This window comes from Lipotes vexillifer, unplaced genomic scaffold (genome assembly GCF_000442215.2).
Source record: "Lipotes vexillifer unplaced genomic scaffold, Lipotes_vexillifer_v1.1 scaffold2018, whole genome shotgun sequence".
Taxonomy (NCBI): Eukaryota; Metazoa; Chordata; class Mammalia; order Artiodactyla; family Lipotidae; genus Lipotes; species Lipotes vexillifer.
The window spans coordinates 108094-127646 of NW_006787240.1; the positions used below are offsets into that span (position 1 = coordinate 108094).

At 37.2% G+C, this 19553-nt stretch overlaps 1 protein-coding gene across 1 annotated transcript in view; it reads left to right on the plus strand.

Annotated features, from left to right (window-relative positions):
- Nucleotides 1-19553, plus strand: part of CPNE8 (copine 8) — a 302127-nt gene that overhangs the window by 78687 nt on the left and 203887 nt on the right. The window contains exon 5 of the mRNA XM_007459917.1: nt 6539-6615. The gene's annotated coding sequence lies outside the window, so the exon portion shown is untranslated. The remainder of the gene's footprint in view (nt 1-6538; nt 6616-19553) is intronic.

Consider the following 19553-nt stretch of genomic DNA (forward strand, 5'->3'; position numbering starts at 1 on the left):
TCTCTGCCCGCGAAGGGGCTTCCTAGTGTGTGGAGAACTTTCCTCCTTCACAGCTCCCTCCCACTGGTGCAGGTGCCGTCCCTATTCTATTGTCTCTATTTTTAATTAATTTTTTCTTTTGCCCTACCCAGATACGTGGGGAGATTCTTGCCTTTTGGGAGGTCTGAGGTCTTCTGCCAGCATTCAGTAGGTGTTGTGTAGGAGTTGTTCCACATGTAGATGTATTTCTGGTGTATTTGTGGGGAGGAAGGTGATCTCCGCGTCTTACTCCTCCGCCATCTTTCCACCGCCCCCCGCCAAAGCAATCTTGAGAACGAAAAATGGAGCTAGAGGAATCAGGCTCCCTGACTTCAGACAATACTACAAAGCTACAGTAATCAAGACAGTATGGCACTGGCACAAAAACAGAAAGATAGATCAATGGAACAGGATAGAAAGCCCAGAGATAAACCCATGCACATATGGTCACCTTATCTTTGATAACAGAGGCAGGAATGTACAGTGGAGAAAGGACAGCCTCTTCAATAAGTGGTGCTGGGAAATCTGGACAGCTACATGTAAAAGTATGAGATTAGATCACTCCCTAACACCATACACAAAAATAAGCTCGAAATGGATTAAAGACCTAAATGTAAGACCAGAAACTATCAAACTCTTACAGGAAAATATAGGCAGGCCACTCTATGACATAAATCACAGCAAGATCCTTTTTGACTCACCTCCTAGAGAAATGGAAATAAAAACAAAAATAAACAAATGGGACCTAATGAAACTTCAAAGCTTTTTCACAGCAAAGGAAACCATAAACGAGACCAAAAGATAACCCTCAGAATGGGAGAAAATATTTGCAAATGAATCAACTGACAAAGGATTAATCTCCAAAATTTAGAAGCAGCTTATGCAGCTTAATAACAAAAAAACAAACAACCCAATCCAAAAATGGGCAGAAGACCTAAACAGACATTTCTCCAAAGAAGATGTACAGACGACCAACAAACACATGAAAGAATGCTCAACATCACTAATCAAAAGAGAAATGCAAATCAAAACTACAATGAGATATCATCTCACACCAGTGTGAATGGCCATCATCAAAAAATTTAGAAACAATAAATGCTGGAGAGTGTGTGGAGAAAAGGGAACCCTCTTTCACTGTTGGTGGGAATGTAAATTGATACAGCCACTGTGGGGAACAGTATGGAGGTTCCTTAAAAAAGTACAAATAGAACTACCGTATGACCCAGCAATCCCACTACTGGGCATATACCCTGAGGAAACCATAATTCAAAAAGAGTCATGTACCAAAATGTTCATTGCAGCTCTATTTACAATAGCCCAGAAATGGAAACAACCTAAGTGTCCATCATCGGATGGATGGATAAAGAAGATGTGGCATGAAATTGAGCTATTTGTGGTGAGGTGGATAGACCTAGAGTCTGTCGTACAGAGTGATGTAAGTCAGAAGGAGAGACACAAATACCGTATGCTAGCACATATATATGGAATTTAAGAAAAAAAAATGTCATGAAGAACCTAAGGGTAAGACAGGAATAAAGACACAGATCTACTAGAGAACGACTTGAGAATATGGGGAGGGGGAAGGGTAAGCTGTGAGAAAGCGAGAGAGAGGCATGGACATATATACACTAAGAAACGTAAGGTAGATAGCTAGTGGGAAGCAGCCTCAGCACAGGGAGATCAGCTTGGTGCATTGTGACCGCCTGGAGGGGTGGGAGAGGGAGGGTGGGAGGGAGGGAGACACAAGAGGGAAGAGATATGGGAACATATGTATATATATAACTGATTCATTTTGTTGTAAATCAGAAACTAACACACCATTGTAAAGCAATTATACTCCAATAAAGATGTTAAAAAAAAATAAAGAATGAATGATTAACTCCTGAACAGTTGACTGTACTCAATTACTATGCTGTGTTAAAACTTAGCTATCAATAACGCATTTGTCTTTTAATTTGAATTATCTATTAATTAGAAGTATTTTCTATGCTCACTGGTCATTTTATAAAACAGGAAAGCCATTTAAAGATTATCTTTGAAGTTCTTTTAGGAAAAAGATGTCACACTATTGAATGCTTATAAAATTGTTTATTATGATGCTGATGATAATCTACATTCATTGGTTAGCTTTGTAATAGTATAGAAATTAGAAATTTTATTTACCAGTTAATATGAAACCATACCTCCTGGTTCATTATATTATTGTTTTAAAAATGTCATGCTTTACATAGATATATTTGTATGTATACTTGTTAACATTTAAGATAAGACACTTCTGGGTTTTATAATGACACTCAAAATGAGCATCTGTATTGACCATGAGTGTAACGTGGTTTTGGAAAAGAAAATGTATTATTTTATTCAGATATTTATAGTATCTCCAGTAGTGGAATCTAGTGGCAAGTGGAAAGTTTTGTGTATGTTGTAATATTCTTTAACCCAGGAAAGCAGGGAGGAGAGAGGAGGCATATATTTATTAGATATTTACTCTGTTCCCAGCATTTATTTTAAGTGTTTTGCATACGTTATCTTACTTAGACCTCCCAACAATTTAATTGTCAAGTATTATTTACAAAGTGTATTTTATAGATTGGGATACAGAGGTGTAGAGGCATTAGTAAATGTTTCAGCCAAAATACAAACACAGGCAGTCTAGCCTCTTATAATTCTCACTCCTGAGGAGTATGTCATTCTGCTTTCCTAAATAAATAAATAAATGTATGCATGTAAAAAATCTTTTATAAAGAATATATAGGAGTCATTAATAATAATACCTAGCAAGCAAGCATACAAAACAACACAAAACCAGTTAATTTAATGCAAAGTAAATACCTTTTTATTTGTGTGGAATTATTAGAGCACATAGCATCAGTGTAATTTTCATGAGTATAGATAAATTTCTTGCTATAATATAATATAAAATGTAGATGGATGGAATTCATTAGTAAAGATTGGTTCAAATGAAATAATGAAGTAATAATGACAGGAGAGTAATGCCTCTTAAGGACAGTGAAAACTTCCATTTGGAACCCTCCTGGATTCTTCCCTATGTGTCTTTCCATGGCTAACTTTAATGTATCCTTTCCCTGTAATAAATGTAAATGTGGGTATAATAATAAAAAAAAATTCTGAAGAAATTAGGATATTATGCTCATGCATACAATTAAAGTAGACATTCCTCTGAATATTAACAAAAAAGAGAAGAGAAACATAAATGTAGAGTAATCAGCTGGAATCTGATAGTACAGCAATGTTCCCTTGGATTTTGAGTCGTTTTATGCTAGTAATAAAACTAGATTTAGATTGTTATGGAAATAATCCAAACACTTCCTCTGATTTGCTGTTTTTTAAAAACTACCCATGAATGTGAAACGTATTATTATTATGATGCTTTGTATTGCTATACTCTGTTTTGTTTTGTTTTTTCTTGTCTCTTCTACAGCTCAGTGATAAGCCTTCCAGTTTTATTACTAGCATATTTGATTTAGGGTAATATTTGGATACTTTTAAAGAGTGGCAAAATGCATCTTATATTGTTATAGACTAACAATATGGTTTATAGTCATTTAAACAGATTTCAAAACTAAGTTCTATCTGTGTATTACTTAGATTATAAAATAATAATGAATACATTTAACAAGTATTCGTGGTCAGTTTTTGGAAAGCCCAGTAGTTAGTATGATTGAATAAATTGATACATTTCTCAATTGCCAGCCACTGTAAAGTGGATTTGGTCTATGTGTGTGTTAGAATTGTAGAAAAGTGCTTGGATTTATACTGGAAATTCTATTATGACCTAACTATGGTGGCTCATCAACTGGAATACAACATTATAATAAGAAACAGTAAAGCAGTTTCTATTATAGCTAGTTTTTATTTCTATCTTTATCTAACTACAGAACACATATCTAAAAATATCCATTAAGGGGCACTAATTATATTACTAGTATTTTGTAAAATTCATAGGAAATGTGGACCGTTGAGATGACAAAAAATGGATTCACTAGAGTTTTCCAACACAAGAAGAAGTAGACAAATATTAAATATTATGTGCTAATTTTTGCATTGTGAGTAGTAAATGTGTTTCTTAATTGGGAATACACAAACATAGGCAGATGTAAAATAATTACATAGATACCATAAATATTTAGGGGCAAAGAGTGCAATAACTATAATGTGTGCAGATGTACACTATATCTTTTTGGAGCACATTTTATTGACTTTATTATTTTTATTTCCTTTTTTGTTCAGCAATGATGATATGTGTGTGTTCTCTATTTGCTAATATGTGTTTACTCTAATATGGACTGCTCAGTATATCTGTTCTCTTTTCTTGAGTCATTACAGCAATGAACAGCTTTTACTGAGACTTGTTACTCCATTGGCCAAATCCATTTAATATGTAGTATGAGCAGCTGTCCATCAATATCGGTATCCTTAGGAAAGAGTTCCAGAATCCACATGTATTTTTTGCTGCTGACTTACGAGACCAATGACATATTCCAAATCTTTAGTATTAAGTATTAGTATTAAGCTCCCTCCATGTGCCATGAGACTTAGAAAAAGTTACGTTTGTTTTAAAAAACCCATGAACATATTTGTAAAGTCTTTTATGAAGTTGGGAAAGACATGTTATTTTTAAGGATATTTAATTTAAATATGTCAAGGCTTTACCTTAAGTAGTTTTTGCTTACTCGAAAGCAAAATTTAAAATGATTTGCAATTTTATTAAGTTATTGCCATTCTGTCAGCCATCAAGTTCCAATTCCAGATTTATTTTCTGTTTCTCTCTCCCTCTCTCCATTGCCCTACCCCCCACCATGTGCAGGTACAGCTTACACCAAATCCTGCCATTTTTCTATGCACTGTTCCCAAGCATTTGCTACAACTTTAGCTTGTGCCTTAACAGTTTGCTTCTTATTAACTACTGTGGCCTTCTGATTGATCTGGCTTCCAGATTTTTCTTCACTCCTCAGTCCATTCTGCAAATTGGTATCTGAGCAATCTTCTAAATGCACTGTTCTAATGGTGTCCCTGAATTGCTGAAACGTTGCCAGTTGCTTCTCATTAATCTAAGGCAACGTTGTTTTTGTTGTTGCTTGGCCAAGAGGGCCCTCCACAGTCTTGATTCTTTATCTCTGTTTCTGTCCTTTATTTGAGGTCTGCTCTTTTCTCCTTACATTCTTGCCTGATACTCTGATTTGTTCTCTAGGACTCAAATGTTCCAACTGTCTTCTATCCATGATCTGATTCCTACCTGGTTCTCAAGGCTTACTTACTTTGGGAAAATATTCCCTCGACTATCCTAGTCTACAGTGTTTTATTTTCCTCTCATGGGACTTATAGCAACTTACCCTGAATAACACAGTTTTTACTTTTATGGCTTGTTAGGCATTTAAAATTTTTATTTAGTGAAACTTAAAACAACATTTTACTTGCTGTCATTCCTCTGCCCATCCTTCTTAGGGCTTTTCCTGGGCCGGTTCACAGTAAAATTTAGGGAGATCTCCCACTTTCTCCTTTAGGACAGCTTGGATTCTTACACAGGCTATGCTAGAGAGAGTGCCTCTCCCTGAACCACCTCTATATTTTCTTGACCCACATATCCAGATGGTGTTGGAGCCCTTATTTTATTGACATGGGAAGTTGCATTGTATTTATGATATGTAAATCCTTAGGCAGTATTTCTATCTTGAATCAGAATATCTGGGTTAGTTCTGGCTCGGCTATTTACTGACTGCTTAAAACATGAAAGAAATAACCTCCTAGATGATTAGTTTCTTTATACATGAAATTTAGTATTAGGAACAGACCTCTCATTTTGCAAGATTATTCTGAGTCTTGAAAATAACAATCATCTAGTGGTACATTAATAACTTTATAATGTATTATACTTAACCCATTTTTAGGCACTTAATATATGCTAATATTATCTCATGCAATAACTCATTGAAACCTCAAAATAGCTCTGTAAGGGGGCGACTACATGTTAGAGGAAACCGGAGAGTTTATTAACTGCCACAGTCACAAATGGTCAGTGGTGGTACTGGAACAGACATCTGGCAGTGTGGCTCTGGATCCTAGTTGTAGCCATGATGTCACACTGCTTCTTTGTAAGTATCACTGTTAGTGCTGACCACCACTGCTCTGTGCTTTCATGATTTGCCTTCTCAGCCAAAAGTTTAGAAGTTTCAGAGACATCTCAAGTGAACCCAATTGTGGATTCAAATCATGGAACTTTTTGCCATTTTCATTTTAATTTAAAAAAGAGAAAGAAAATAAACACAATGTCTAAACACTCTTAATAACAAGCCAGCTTAGTGATTAAAGGACAAAAGGCTGTGCAAACTTAGGGGACAATCACATGCTAAAATTAGTGCATTTTCAGCTTATTTGTTTATTTTTGGAAGTTAGAGAATTCAATATTTTAGCAATGAAAACAGTGCAGATATGATGTACAAAATACATAGTGTAAGACAGTTTGGGAACTTAAGAGCTTTAATCCTTTTATCTATTTTAGGACTTTCTGGGACAAGTGTTTTGTACATTGGGGGAGATTGTTGGTTCACAGGGAAGTCGCCTGGAAAAGTCCATAGTGTAAGTATTTTTTAATTTAGACAATGAAATGTTAACTCTTTATTTTCTGTTTTGGCAGTTTAAAATTGACGAGTATGTGGTTGTAGACCAAAAGTGTGTTTTAAAATCTTGAGTATTTTTATTCCAACAAATCATTTCGACATTTTTGTAAGGGATAATTTATATTTCAGCTGTCATATGCCATGCTACAAAATCTTCACAAAATGAAATGAGCAGATTTAAGCCAGAAAATTTGTTGTTTTCCTTTTGGTTGTACTATTAATTCTTAGATGTAGTTTTTTGTTTTTTTTTAAATAAATAAATAAATTTATTTATTTATTTATTTTTGGCTGTGTTGGGTCTTCGTTTCAGTGTGAGGGCTTTCTCTAGTTGTGGCAAGCGGGGGCCACTCTTCATCACAGTGTGCGGGCCTCTCACTGTCGCTGCCCCTCTTGCTGCAGAGCACAGGCTCCAGACGCACAGGCTCAGTAGTTGTGGCTCACGGGCCCAGTCGCTGCCCAGCATGTGGGATCTTCCCAGACCAGGGCTCGAACCCGTGTCCGCTGCATTGACAGGCAGACTCTCAACCACTGCGCCACCAGGGAAGCCCCAGATGTAGTACTTTTTGAAGAAGAGATTTTACTTCTTTTGACCAGGGACTATATGTAGTACCACCTTTTATGTTTAATCAATGCATTTTTAGTGATTGAGATTTAATAATATTTTTTACTAAAAAATTAGTCTGAAAAGAAGGCAGTAAGTATGAAAATGTTAATAGAAGGTGGTCACTAAGAATTATATTTTCCATATTCACCTTCAATTATGGCTATCATGCTTAATTTTCAGATCAATTGCATGAGATGATCCTACTTTCTCTAATTCCATACAAGGCAGAAAACAAACTCTAGACATTTTCTCTAATACTTTCCTCTCCTTGTCCTCCTTCTTCCCCCATCCCTAATTTTGATTTTTTGGATTCACTTAACTGCTTTTAAAAATCAAAAGATCTAGGAGGGTCTAAGGCTATTGCAGAGCAAACCACAATGTCTAAAGATTTGGGGAGTTCTGAAGTCTCTATCTTCACCAAGTTTTTAAGAATCTCAAACTCACAAAATAATTATGTCAAAACTTTACAAATCTATTCACCTTTGACATAAAACACTTGAAATGGTTAAAGCATCATTTTCACCTTCCCTGTATAAAATTGGAACTTTATACTTAGTATCTTCTTCTTAGGCTAATAAGAAGTCTATGAATTCTAATTTCTTCTATTTAACTTTGATTATCTTAGAAAATCATTGCTGAATGTCAGTTTGAAAACTTTTGCATACCAATGATCTTTTGAGCATTCTTTTCACATGTAATTTGTTTTTACATCATTGTAGGATTTGGAAGATTATGGTTTAAATATATTTATGCTCACTTTAATAAGTCAATGATAAGTAATCTATAAAACAAATATAGATGTTTTTATTAAGTATACATAATTCTTATTGCATTGTCTAGTCTAGTAACGTAGGCCCATAAACATTCTTAGATTAGTAAAACACCCTTTCTTTTGCTGAAAAAATAATCAATATTATCTATACAATGCTACCATAAATATGCCTTTAATATTCTTTGAGAGAAAAAAGCAGTTAAAATGTAGACTTTTTATTTTAGAGCAACAGAATAGAGATTTTTACAGAACTTGCACTCATATTTTTAAATTGATAATTTTATTAAACAATTTTACCTGATGTTATTTTCTCCATAAAAGGAAATCATAACTCATTTCAGAAAGCTCTTAAATTCCATAGATTTTTCCCAGTGGAAAATCAGCATTATATTAGTCTTAAAACATGTTAAAAAGTTGATATTATATTGGTTCGGTTATGTGGTAAATAGAATGTAGTGTAAGATATAGTCCTTGTTCAGTTAATTCAACAAGTCCAAGTCCCACTGGACAAGACCAACAGAAGCAAATTCAGGCTACAGGGTGAAGATTCCTACAGTAATGATTGGCAGAATACTCCAATGTAGGGAGTATTGGCCAGCAGTTGAGTCATAATCATTTTACATAATCAGAAATGGTGAAATGCTCCTTAGATTTTTCTAAGCTTCTGCTGAGGTTAGGGTAGCACAAATGAGGCAAAACCTTGGAAACCTTTTCAGACAACATGGAGCTATTATAACTACATACTTTACTTCATCTATAGGGTATTTTGTAATTTAGGCAAGTTTATTATAAGTGTTGATATTATATCTGTCTTATTGAAAAAGATATAATTTATTCAATTTTTAAAAGTATATGTAACTAATCTTATATTCAAAGTCTCCCCCTGACTTTATTGGGCAACCTTACCAGGTAAATAAACATTAAGAAAAGGGTTTAAAGGTGGGCTTATAGTTTGAGCAGTGGGAAATTTTTGGATTTTCAAAGTAAGTTTAGCTAGACAAGTGTTATTACTAAATGGGTAATGAAGTGTAGAGTTTGAGTGTAGCAAAGAGATAGGCTACAAAAGAAAGAAGCAAAGAAACTAAGAATTGCAGAATGGGGCCTATTACATGAGGGAATTAAATTAGATACTTGAGATAAAGAGAACAGAGGAAAGAGTTGAGAGGGTTCTTAGGAGATTAATCAAAAATAGGACAGTAAAATTGAATAGATTTAGCTTGCTAGTGGGAGGATATTTTGGATTTATTAATCAAAAAATCAGGTGTTAATAATCATGTTCTCTCACCTGGGAAGTTACTCCAACCCAAGTGGACACTGGATTATATCAAACAAATACACAAATATTTTTGTAGTCACCCACCCTCTTGCTTGAGAAAATATTGGCTTTTGTTAAAAACTCTAGCTATGAGGGGGGGACCTTCAAGATGGCGGAAGAGTAAGACATGGAGATCACCTTCCTCCCCACAAATACATCAGAAATACATCAACATGTGGGAAAACTCCTATAGAACACTTACTGAAAGCTGGCAGAAGACCTCAGACCTCCCAAAAGGCAAGAAACTCCCCACGTACCTGGGTAGGGGAAAAGGAAAAAGAAAAAATGGAGACAAAAGAATAGGAACGGGACCTGCACTAGTGGGAGGGAGATGTGAAGAAGGAAAGGTTTCCACACACTAGGAAGCCTCTTTGTGGGCGGAGACTGTAGATGGCGGAGGGGGGAAGCTTTGGAGCCATGGAGGAAAGCGCAGCAATAGGGGAACGGAGGGCAAAGCTGAGAGATTCCCGCACAGAGGACTGGTGCCGACCATCAATCACCAGCCCAAGGGGCTTGTCTGCTCACACTCTGGGAGAGTGGGGGCTGGGAGCTGAGGCTCGGGCTTCGGAGGTCAGACCCCAGGGAGAGGAATGGGGTTGGCTGCATGAACACAGCCTGAAGGGGCTAGTGCGCCACAGCTAGTAGGGGGGAGTCCAGGAAAAAGTCGGGAACTGCTGAAGAGGTCAGAGACTTTTCCTTGCCCTTTGTTTCCTGGTGTGCAAGGAGAGGGGATTAAGAGCGCTGCTTAAAGGAGCTCCAGAAATGGGCATGAGTCATGGCTATCAGTGCAGACACAAGACACTGGCATGAAACTGTAACACCGCTGCTGCAGCAGCCAAGAAGCCTGTGTGCAAGCACAGGTCACTATCCACACCTCCCCTCCTGGGAAACTGTGCAGCCCAACACTGCCACGGTCCCATGATCCAGGGACAACCTTCCGGGGAGAACACACAGTGTGCCTCAGGCTGTTGCAATGTCATGTTGGCCTCTGCTGCCGCAGGCTCGCCCCACACTCCATACCCCTCTGTACCCCTGGCCTGAGGGAGCCAGAGCCCCCAAATCAGCTGCTCCTTTAACCCCGTCCTGTCTGAGTGAAGAGGAGACACCCTCAGATGACCTACACACAGAGGCGGATCCAAATACAAAGCTGAAACCCAGGAGATGTGCAAACAAAGAAGAGAAAGGGAAATTTCTCCCAGCAGCCTCAAGAACAGTGGATTAAATCTCCACAATCAACTTGATGTGCCCTGCATCTGTGGAATACCTGAATAGACAACGAATCATCACAAATTGAAGGAGGTGGACTTTGGGAGCAATGACATAAAATTTTCCCCCCTTTTTCTCTTTTTGTGAGTGTGTATCTCTGTGCTCCTGTGCATGATTTTCTCTGTATAGCTTTGCTTTTACCATTGGTTCTAGGGTTCTGTCTGTCCATTTTTGTTTGTTTGTTTGTTTGTTTAGTATACTTTTTAGCACTTGTTACCATTGGTGGATATGTTTTCTGCTTTGGTTGCTTTCTTCTTTCTTTCTTTTTTTATTGCTTAAAAATTTTTTTTAACAATTATTTTTATTTTAATAATTTTATTTTATTTTACTTTTTATTTTATTTTATTTTATCTTATTTTATCTTCCTCCTTCTTTCATTCTTTCTTTTTTTTTCTCCCTTTTATTCTGAGCCATGTGGATGAAAGGCTCTTGGTGCTCCAGCCAGGAGTCAGAGCTGTGCCTCTGAGGTGGGAGAGCCAAGTTCAGGACACTGGCCACAAGAGACCTCCCAGTGCCACATAATATCAAACGGCAAAAATCTCCCAGAGATCTTCGTCTCAACACCAAGACCCAGCTCCACTCAACGAACAGCAAGCTACAGTGCTGGACACCATATGCCAAGCAACTAGCAAGACAGGAACACAACCCCATCCATTAGCAGAGAGGCTGCCTAAAATCATAATAAGGCCACAGACACCCCAAAACACACCACCAGATGTGGACCTGCCCACCAGAAAGACAAGATCCAGCCTCACCCCCCAGAACACAGGCACTAGTCCCCTCAACCAAGAAGCCTACACAACCCACTGAACCAACCTTAGCCACTGGGGACAGGCACCAAAAACAACGGGAACTACAAACCTGCAGCCTGTGAAAAGGAGACCCCAAACACAGTAAGTTAAGCAAAATGAGAAGACAGAGAAACACACAGCAGATGAAGGAGCAAGGCAAAAGCCCACCAGACCTAACGAATGAAGAGGAAATAGGCAGTCTACCTGAAAAGGAATGCAGAATAATGATAATAAAGATAATTCAGAAATCTTGGAAATACAATGGAGAAAATACAAGGAACATTTAACAAGGACTTAGAAGAACTAAAGAGCAAACAAACAGTGATGAAAAACACAATAAATGAAATTTAAAATTCTCTAGAAGGGATCAATAGCAGAATAACAGAGGCAGAAAAATAGATAAGTGACCTGGAAAATAAAACAGTGGAAATAACTATGGCAGAGCAGAATAAAGGAAAAAGAATGAAAACAATTGAGGACAGTCTCAGAGACCTCTGGGACAACATTAAATGCACCAACATTCGAATTATAGGGGTCCCAGAAGAAGAAGAGAAAAAGAAAGGGACTGAGAAAATATTTGAAGAGATTATACTTGAAAACTTCCCTAATATGGGAAAGGAAATAGTTGATCAAGTCCAGGAAGCACAGAGAGTCCCATAGAGGATAAATCAAAGGAGAAACATGCCAAGACACATATTAATCAAACTATCAAAAATTAAATGCAAAGAAAAAATATTGAAAGCAGCAAGAGAGGGCTTCCCTGGTGGAACAATGGTTGAGAGTCCGCCTGCCGATGAAGGGGACACAGGTTCATGCCCCGGTCTGGGAAGATCCCACATGCCACGGAGTGGCTAGGCCTGTGAGCCATGGCCACTGAGCCTTCACATCCGGAACCTGTGCTCTGCAATGGGAGAGGCCACAACAGTGAGAGGCCAGTGTACCACAAAAGAAAAAAAGCAGCAAGGGAAAGACAACAAATAACATAGAAGGGAATCCCCATGAGGTTAACAGCTGAACTTTCAGCAGAAACTCTGCAAGCCAGAAGGGAGTGGCAGGACATATTTAAAGTGATAAAGGAGAAAAACCCACAAACAAGATTACTTTACCCAGCAAGGATCTCTTTCACATTTGATGGAGTAATTAAAACGTTTACAGACAAGCAAACGCTAGGAGACTTCAGCACCACCAAAGCATCTTTACAACAAATGCTAAATGAACATCTCTAGGCAGGAAACACAAGAGAAGGAAAAGACCTACAATAACAAACCCAAAACAATTATGAAAATGGTAATAGGAACATACATATTTATAATTATTTTAAATATAAATGGATTAAATGCTCCAACTAAAAGACATAGACTGCCTGAATGGATACAAAACAAGACCTGTATATATGCTGTCTACAAGAGACCCACTGCAGACCTAGGGACACATAGAGACTGAAAGTGAGGTGATGGAAAAAGATATTCCATGCAAATGGAAATCAAAAGAAAGCTGGAGTAGCAATTCTCATATCAGACAAAATAGACGTTAAAATAAAGACTATTGCAAGAGACAAAGAAGGACACTACATAATGATCAAGGGATCAATCCAAAAAATATAGCAATTGTGAATATTTATGCACCCAACATGGGAGCACCTCAATACATAAGGCAAATACTAACAGCCATAAAAGGGGACATCAACAGGAACACAATCATAGTAGGGGACTTTAACCCCCCCACTTTCACCACTGGAAAGAACATCCAAAATGAAAATAAATAAGGAAACACAAGCTTTAAATGATACAGTAAAGACGATGAACTTAATTGATATTTATAGGAAATGTACCCAAAAACAACAGAAAACACTTTCTTCTCAAGTGCTCATGGAATATTCTCCAGGATAGATCATATCTGGGTCACAAATCAGCCTTGGTAAATTTTTAAATATGAAATCATATCAAGTATCTTTTCAGACCACAATGCTATGAGACTAGATATCAATTACAGGAAAAAATCTGTAAAGTATACTAACACATGGAGGCTAAATTATACACTACTTAATGACCAAGAGGTCACTGAAGAAATCAAAGAGGAAATCAAAAAAATACCAAGAAACAAATGACACTGAACACAGGATGACCCAAATCCTATGGGATGCAGCAAAAGCAGTTCTAAGAGGGATGTTTATAGCAATACAATCTTACCTTAAGAAACAAGAAACAACTCAAATAACAACCTAACCTTACAGCTAAAGCAATTAGAGAAAGAAAAACAAACAAAAAAAACCCCCCCAAAGTTAGAGGAAGGAAAGAAATCATAAAAGTAAGATCAGAAATAAATGAAAGAGGGGCTTCCCTGGTGGCGCAGTGGTTGAGAGTCCGCCTGCCGATGCAGGGGACATGGGTTCGAGCCCTGGTCTGGGAAGATCCCACATGCCACAGAGCAGCTAGGCCCGTGAGCCACAACTACTGAGCCTGCGCGTCTGGAGCCTGCGCTCCGCAACGGGAGAGGCCGCGATAGTGAGAGGCCCGTGCACCGCGATGAAGAGTGGCCCCCACTTGCCACAACTAGAGAAAGCCCTCGCACAGAAACGAAGACCCAACACAGCACAAATAAATAAATAAAAATAAAATTAAAATTAAATTCACCTTAAGCTATAGGTTGCTATCTTAAAAAAAAAAAAAAAAAAAGAAATAAATGAAAGAGAAATGAAAGAAACAATAGCAAAGATCAATATAACTAATATCTGGTTCTTTGACAAGATAAACAAAATTGATAAACCATTAGCCAGACTCATCATGAAAAAAAGGGAGAAGACTCAAATCAATAGAATTAGAAATAAAAATGGAGAAGTAACAACTGACACTGCAGAAATACAAAGGATCATGAGATTACTACAAGGAACTGTGTGCCAATAAGAAGGACAACCTGGAAGAAATGGACAAATTCTTAGAAATGCACAACCTTCTGAGACTGAAACAGGAAGAAATAGATAATATGAACAGACCAATCACAAGCATTGAAATTGAAACTGTGATTAAAAATCGTCCAAAATACAAGAGTCCAGGACCAGATGCCTTCACAGGCGAATTCTGTCAAACATTTAGGGAATAGCTAAAACCTTTCCTTCTCAAAATCTTTCAAAATATAGCAGAGAGATGAACAGTCCCAAACTCATTCTATGGGGCTACCATCACCCTGTTACCAAAACTAGACAAATATTTCGCAAAGAAAGAAAACTACAGGCCAATATCACTGATGAACAAAGATGCAAAAATACTCAACCAAACACTAGCAAACAGAATCCAACAGCACATTAAAAGGATCATACACCATGATCAAGTGGGGTTTATCCCAGGAATACAAGGATTCTTCAATATATGCAAATCAGTCAATGTGATACACCATATTAACAAGTTGAAGGAGAAAAACCATATGATCATCTCAATAGATGCAGAAAAAGCTTTTGACAAAATTCAACACAGATTTATGATAAAAATCCTCCAGAAAGTAGTTATAGAGTGAACTTTCCTCAACATAATAAAGGCCATATATTAGAAACCCATAGCCAACCTCATTATCAGTGATGAAAAACTGAAACCATTTCCTCCAAGAACAGGAGCAAGAAAAGGTTTCCCACTCCCTCCGCTATTATTCAACATAGTTTGGAAGTTTTAGCCATAGCAGTCAAAGAGAAAAAAATAAATAAAAGGAATCCAAAGTGGAAAAGAAGAAGTAAAACTGTCACTGTTGGCAGATGACATGATACTATACAGTGAGTATTCTAAAGATGCTACCAGAAAACTACTAGAGCCAGTCAGTGGATTTGGTAAGGTAGCAAGATACAAAATTAATGTACAGAAATCTCTTGCATTCCTATACACTAATGATGAAAAATCTGAAAGAGAAATTAAGGAAATAATCCCATTTACCATCACAACAAAAAAGAATAAAATACCTAGGAATAAACTTACCTAAAGAGACCAAAGACGTATGAAGAAAACTATAAGACACCGATGAAAGAAATTAAAGATGATACAAACAGATGGAGAGGTATATCATGTTCTTGGACTGGAAGAATCAACATTGTGAAAATGTCTGTACTACCCAAAGCAATCTACAGATTCAGTACAATCCCTATCATACTACCAATGGCATTTTTAACAGAACTAGAACAAAAAATTTTACAGTTTGTATGGAAACACAAAACACCCCAATAGCCAAGGCAATCTTGAGAAAGTAAAATGGAGCTGGAGGAATCAGGCTCCCTGACTTCAGACCATACTACAAAGCTACAGTAATCAAGACAGTATGGTAGTGGCACAAAAACAGAAATATAGATCAATGGAACAGGATAGAAACCCCAGAGATAAATCCACGCACATATGGTCACCTTATCTTTGATAAAGGAGGCAAGAATATACAGTGGAGAAAGGACAGCCTCTTCAATAAGTGGTGCTGGGAAAACTGGACAGCTACATGTAAAAGAATGGAATTAGAGCACTCCCTAATACCATACACAAAAATAAACTCAAAATGGATTAAAGACCTAAATGTAAGGGCAGACACTATAAAACTCTTAAAGGAAAACATAGGCAGAACACTCTAAACACATAAATCACAGCAAGATCCTTTTTGACCTACCTATTACGGAAATGGAAATAAAAAGAAAAATAAACAGATGGGACCTAATGAAACTTCAAAGCTTTTGCACAGCAAAGGAAACCATAAAGAAGACCAAAAGACAACCCTCAGAATGGGAGAAAATATTTTCAAATGAAGCAACTGACTAAGGATTCATCTCCAAAATTTACAAGCAGTTCATGCAGCTGAATATCAAAAAAAACAAACAACCCAATCCAAAAATGGGCAGAAGACCTAAATAGTCATTTCTCCAAAGAAGATATGCAATTGCCAACAAACACATGAAAGATTGCTCAACATTATTAATCATTAGAGAAATGCAAATCAAAGTTACAATGAGATATCATTTCACACTTGTCAGAATGGCCATCATCAAAAAATCTAGAAACAATAAGTGCTGGAGAGGGTGTGGAGAAAAGGGAACCCTCTTGCACTGTTGGTGGGAATGTAAATTGATACAGCCACTATGGAGAATGGTATGGAGGTTACTTAAAAGACTACAAATAGAACTACCATACGACCCAGGAATCCCACTACAGGGCATATCCCCTGAGAAAACCATAATTCAAAAATAGTCATGTACCAAAATGTTCATTGCAGCTCTATTTACATTAGCCAGGACATGAAAGCAACCTAAGTGTCCATCATCGTATGAATGGATAAAGAAGATGTGGCACATATATACAATGAAATATTACTTAGCCATAAAAAGAAACAAAATTGAGTTATTTGTAGTGAGGTGGATGGACCTAGCGTCTATCATACAGAGTGAAATAAGTCAGAAAGAGAAAAACAAATCTAAAATAAAAATCTAAAAAAAAAAGTTAAATTGTCATGAAGAACCGGGGCAAGATGGAAATAAAGACATAGACCTACTAGAGAATGTATTTGAGGATACAGGGAGGGGGAAGCATAAGCTGGCACAAAGTGAGAGAGTGGCATGTATATATATACACTACCAAACGTAAAATAGGTAGCTAGTTGGAAGCAGCCGCATAGCACAGGGAGTTCAGCTTGGTGCTTTTTGACCACATAGAAGGGTGGAATAGGGAGGGTGGTAGGGTAGGAGACACAAGGGGGAAGAGATACGGGGATCTATGTATATGTATAACTGATTCACTTTGTTATAAAGCAGAAACTAACACACCATTGTAAAGCAATTGTACTCCAATAAAGATGTTTAAAAAAAAAAAAACTCTAGCTATGAGAGAGGCATGTGTCTAGAGAAAGGGGAACATGTGAAATAAAAAACTGGGTCCACTGGGATAAGCATTCTCTCTTGGGCTCTTGGAAGTTCAAGTGCTTTAAGAGAAGATGCAGCTTCTATTCAAATAGTATTTCACCTCCTTACCTCAACTTCAAATGAAAAGCAGTCTAAGCTATTCATACTGTTTTGTTTGAAAAAGCATGGTTTGGTTGAGGAAGAGAGTGAAATGTTGCTTGCATGGAAGCTGTATCTGCCCATAATGTTGAAGTAGCTCTTCATAGCTGGTCCACTCCATGGATGCTTTCAGATTCCATACTTATTCCTGCTAACCCCTGCTCAGTGATATCTTTTTCTGTGAACTTGATTATTTTGGACCAATCTGATGGACAGATGGTGGAGAGAGATGGGAAGTTTGGAAGATATGATATTTCAGTGGAGGAGGGAATGGGTTTGGAAGAAAGGATGGAGCCAGTTTGGGTACTGCCAGGTCAGGGAAATTTTTCTTTGACAGGATGCTTGATGACAAACACAACTTCTAAAGATTTCTTGTTTTATCACATAATATATAAAAATAGTGGAATATATGAAAGCCTGGCAGAAATGATGAAGGTATTCATACTTGGCAAATAATATATATTTAAACATGCAGATTGCACATCTATTTCTCATAGTCCCTTTTGCTTTCTCCCACACCTCTCCTCCCTTGTGAACCTGCCCTGGCCAGGGCTTAGCTATCTAGGGCAAAGATAATATTGTAGGATGGTCAGTAAACATATTTTTCATGGTATGTTCCTCATGGCTGGAGATAGAAATATAATTTGTACACTCTCCTGCAGCCATTACCTTTGGCAATTTTGTTAAAGAGTTACGGATTCTTTTTTCTATCTAGATAGGTATAGGTTTAAGAATTGTAGCACAGGATATCACCTCCTGAGGCAGATAATCCACCCGTAATTAACAAAATTGACTCGTTGTGAATTTTGTTTTCCTGTGTCCCAAATGTCATTTTTCTTAAATAGCATTATCCAAATGATTTAGTGTTTTAGATTAGAGATTTGTTTTCCAATTAGTGTCCCATTTATATTCTAAGTTATTCAAAATATTCCCTTGTTTTCTTCTCTTTAAGTGGCCTAGTTCGAATTATTTTTTGTAAGGTATTTAGAAGAATGTCTGCTAGCTTCTTAGTTGCAATTGTATTATAATATATTCTCAGAGTTGGTCTTGTTAAAATGATGTTAAATATAAAATCTGGAGATTTATAGCAGATATACTAGAGCTTTAAATTATCTATTATTAATCAAGCCTTTGAAAATTGTTATATTTATTACAAAGAAAAAGTGGTTTCTTGTACATTGCCTCATACCCTATTAAATAATCAGAATTTGAATTTCAATTCATCTTTTTATTTTCTGGGCTTTAGTTATTGCTGTCACTTTTAAAAATAGATTTTCTCATTTTTATGAGAATAAAATTATTTTTTAACATTCTGTAGGAAATTTTATGTGGAATTTTTTGAAACTGATGTTCAAGAATTTTTAATTTACTTTTTTTTTTTTTTTTTTTTTTTTTTTGCGGCCTTGCGTTATGCGGGCCTCTCACTGTTGTGGCCTCTCCCATTTGCGGAGCACAGGCTCCGGACGCGCAGGCTCAGCGGCCATGGCTCACGGGCCCAGCTGCTCCGCGGCATGTGGGATGCCCCCGGACCGGTGCACGAACCCGCGTCCCCTGCATCGGCAGGCGGACTCTCAAGCACTGCGCCACCAGGGAAGCCCTAATTTACTTTTTAATAGCAGCTCAAGATTTTCAGTTTCCAACTGTGTTTTCTGTTGGATTCAAGTTTTGAGGAAACACATCTGTCATATTTTAATGCCATCCTACATTTTGGTCTTTTCCCTGAACTCCTAAAGTGAGTCTTGTGCTACTTAATTTGTCTGCAGCACTTACTGTGTCTTCCGATGACTCATCAGCTTCTCTCTTTAGGTCATCCATTATTATTTAGCATTATACCCACTCAGCAGTGTCTATTCTCATGCTGTGAGCTTATATCTAATATTCTTCCTGATGCTGTCAGAGAATCTTCTATCTTTCGAGATCTCAGTGATGGATTCACCAAAGCCTTCCAAAATGCTAGAATCAGCACCAGTTTAATAAAGATTGCCATTCTCTCCTCTGGGAGGAATGCATTTATTATATTCATAATGTAACATACCTCTTTGTTCCTTTTAGTCTCATACAGACTTGACTGATTCCAAATAAGGGGATTGGGCAAGGAGGTAGGGATTGGTTGTGATTAGAAAGAAGATTCTTACTCTG